General features: G+C 56.5%; 1 long non-coding RNA gene across 2 annotated transcripts; it reads left to right on the top strand.

The window, feature by feature from the left end:
* The first annotated feature begins 214 nt into the window (after positions 1-214).
* LOC142077104 (uncharacterized) lies at positions 215-3,158 on the top strand. 2 transcript variants are annotated; one of them, XR_012671557.1, is made up of 3 exons: positions 215-296; positions 2,048-2,106; positions 3,009-3,158. It is a non-coding gene; the product is annotated as an uncharacterized LOC142077104 (long non-coding RNA). The 2 variants fall into 2 exon arrangements; XR_012671556.1 differs by having other exon boundaries at positions 2,971-3,158.
* The last annotated feature ends 487 nt before the right edge of the window (positions 3,159-3,645 follow it).

Here is a 3,645-nt window from a genome sequence, read left to right as displayed (position 1 = left end):
GTGAGCACCGGGGGTCCTGGGGCTGGGAGGCGCTTGCAAACACCGGGGAGGGGCTGCGAGCATGGGGGGCACAAGGGTTGCACCAGGGTCGGTGCACGATCACCTCCATTGTACGGGTGTCGATGTAGAGGCAGCCGGGCTGCACGAGGCGCCGTGCGCATGCGCACTCCCGGGGCGGGGACTACAACTCCAGGCGTGCCCCGCGCGGGCCGTGCGGTGGAGCCGCGCGCTGATTGGCTGCGGAGGGTATTTCAACGGGGCGCGCGGCGGGCTCTGCACCGAGGCGGCGGCGCAGCGTGAGTGTGAGGGGCCGCGGGCCCGGGGAGCCGAGGAGTGGGGCTGTGGCGGGGGGGGGGCTGTCCTGCAGGCTCCGGGGACGGGGGCTGGGGGGGCTCCAGGCGGAGGAGGGGCTGTGAGCATCTGGGGAGTGGGGCTGGGGGGGGGGGGGGGGCTGTGTGCCCTAGGGGGGCCGCGCAGTGGGGCCGGGGGGGGCGCTGTGTGCCCTAGGGGGGCCGCGCAGTGGGGCCGGGGCGGGGGGGGGCGCTGTGTGCAAACAGACCCTCCCTGCGAGTCCCCACTGTCGCCCCGTGGGGCCGGGGACCCCCCAGCCCTCCCTGCAGGCAGACGGGCAGCCTGTAGGCAATGGAGGCCGCCCGCCTCAGCGAGGTGCTCGAGTCTGGGGGCTTCACTGGCCGAGTCGAGGGAGGAGCTGCTGGAGAGAGGGCTTAGAAACGGCCTTCTGCCCCCGAAACTGCTGGAGCATTTGAAGGGGAGGGACAGGTCCACCCCAGGGCCCCAAGGGGAAGACCTCGGAGCAGGGACTTGGGGTTGTTCCAGGAGCAACAGCTGGTCCCAGCCAGCTCGCCTCTGCTCCCCCGGCACCGGGATCAGACCTTTCAAAGCCCCGTTTCTGCCCGAAGCATCACACAAGCGCTTGCCCTCCCCGGGGGCATCTTTGGGCCTTGAGAACAGGCGCAGCAGCTGGGTTTTTGGGCTCAGAAATGGGTGCCAAGTGAGCTGGTTTGGGGGCCCAAAGCAGAAGCCGGTTTGGCCGTTTGTGCGGGGGGGTGGGAGGGCATTGGGGGCTGCAGGGGAAAGGAGGGGGTGGGCAGGGTGCGTGGACCCTCCCCGGGGGGAGGGGCTCTGGTCCTGCCGGACCCCGAAGTGCGGGAGGCCGGCATGCACCAGGCCCAACTCAACGTGTGCGGTGGTCTCTGGGGGGAAGAGGTGGTCTCTGCTTTTCAGACCCCGCACGCCCTCTTCGAGTCCAGCTCTTGCTTGTCGACTGCTTCGAATAGTTATTAACTGGTTAGTCCTACAAACTGATTAATGTTTATACAATGTCCAACTATGATATTTTATCCTAATAGTCGAGTTTTGACAGCGGTTGGTTTACGACCTTGTCAAAAGCCCAGGCTGTTGCAAACAGCTGGAGCTTGTAAGGAGAAGGAGCTGAAATCAACGCTGCAGAGCTGGAGCTTCAATTAGCCAGAACCGTCGCAAGCAGGAGCTGGAACGAGACGAGGTGTCCGCTGTCTGGGGCATGCCTTAGCCAGAGGCAAAATTACCAGCAGCTGTAACGAGCGGGAGCTGCGATTCGCTGCAGTGTCTGTTTGCCGGAGCATCCGTCGGCCAGACTGCACTCCCAGCACGGCTGAAGAGCAGCCAGGCGCAGGCAGGGCTGTCCCCAGCAAGGCGCTCCGAGCGGCAGGGAGGCGAGTTGTCCTTCTGCCAGCGGGGAGCCCGGCCTCTTCCCTCGGGGATTAAATCCACGCCACGCGTGGATCCGCTCTCTTTGCGTGGAGGGTCTCTCCCGGACCCGTTCCCGAGGGCTGAAGTGAGGTGGGGGTCCCCCGGCTCTCCCCGGGGGGCAGGCGGCAGCACGAGGCGGCGGTGTCTCCCCGGTACCCGGCAAAGGGGAGCGAAACCGGCCGGCTGGAGCTGCCGGGGTGCACAGCCCGGCCCCGCCCGGCAGAATCCTTCCCTGGGTTTTCGCCGTTGGCTGGGTGTGACAAACAGGTTCATTTTGTGCCTCCTCTTTTCCCAGCGTCACCTTCTGCGTCACGTGAAGAAAATCCTGCGTGGTTGATGCCGCTTGCTGCTCAGGTGATGGCACGTGTGGGGCCGGGGGAGCCGGGAGAAACATTGGTGCGTTCAAGGACGCTGCAGGTGCTCCACGTCAAACCCAGGGAAAAGGCAAATTTGCTGCCGGTGCAGAAAAGCTGATGAACAATTGCCGTGAACAGAGCGTGCCTACGTACCCTCGTTAGCGTAACTAACCCGGGTAGTTACGAGTGTTTTCCTTTCAGGGAAAAGAATGAGCTTTCATCTACGAAAAATTAAGAGCTGCCTGTGTCCTTCTTTAAGTTCAAGTGTTTCTCTTCTGTTTGTTCATACTGATTTTATGGGCAGGTTGGAAATAGCCTTTTATTTTTATAGGCATAACTCAATTTGTAGTACTACGTGGTGTCAGGATAGTGAATTTTGGAGCACCCAGGTGTCACTAGAAACGGAATGAATGAGACACGATGGAAACTGATATTTAAACTTGATTTTTACTTGATTTTTTTTTCCTGAGAGTGTTGATGGCACGTTGTCCTGTGGCTCAATCCACGTTCTGTTCAGTGGAGTCTTCAGTCTAGGACTTTTAAGGAAAAAAGTTGGTCCTTCCAAAAAAGGGCTAGTCATTCATAGGATCGAGGTATAGACTTGGAGAGCCGCTTAAGTACGTGATCAGAATTAAAGCCAAATGTCGCTTCGTGTTGCTGCTGTTGGCCTTCACTTTTGTTAATTTCCCCGCTGCTCCGTCGTGGTTGGGAGCTCTGAATCATCATTTTTTTCACTCCCTAACGCATTTTTCTCCCCAAGGAGAGGCTACGTTTAAAAGTTACTTAGTTTCCTCGCAAATGCATCGGTCAATAAAACGGAGTTATGATTATTAAAACCACACAAATGACACCGGTCTTACAGATCTGGACTATTTCTGAACACGTGTTCATCGCGTGCAGATGTCATCGGGATACGGATCATCTGCATTTCATGCTCTGACGAGACAATCTGCTGAGACAGGGACGAGCTCCAAAAGAAAAAAAAGGTACAACGTCAAGGTTTTGTTTTGTTGTTGGTTTTTGTGGGCTTTTTGTGTTTGTGTTATTTTTTGGTTTGTTGGGTTTTTTTTGTTTTTTTTTTTTTTTTTTTAAAAGAGTGCGATGTTGACTGGTGGCAGCCTGCAGAGCTCTCTTGCTGCCTGACCTCTCCTTTTCTTCTCTGTCACTCCTCTTTCGTGGCTGTAATTTTCACTCGGGTAGTTTTAGAAGAGCGATTTAGTTCCTCGCCTGTGTAAATGTGCTGGTAATACCTGGAAGGTAAATGCTTGAACCGGTAGCGAATAACTTGGCTACAAGTAGAATTTCTGAAGGAAGAACAACAACAGCAGGAAGCAAGTAGCGAGTTACCCCAAATTTGTGTGTGTCAAACACATCAAAGTTTTATTGCCAAACATTGTTTGGCAATGTGTTCCAAATGGCTCGTTTTGGTAAACATAAATTTTCAGGAAGTTCAGGGTTGTGTGTGGAAAAACGTGCCCCTCTGTCTAGGTGTCCTGCTACGTAAATAGCATGAGTCAGTAGCACATCCAGCGGCAGG

This window comes from Calonectris borealis, unplaced genomic scaffold (genome assembly GCF_964195595.1).
Source record: "Calonectris borealis unplaced genomic scaffold, bCalBor7.hap1.2 HAP1_SCAFFOLD_155, whole genome shotgun sequence".
Taxonomy (NCBI): Eukaryota; Metazoa; Chordata; class Aves; order Procellariiformes; family Procellariidae; genus Calonectris; species Calonectris borealis.
Note: the sequence above shows the minus strand (reverse complement) of the source record. Positions and strands in the feature narration are given on the sequence as shown.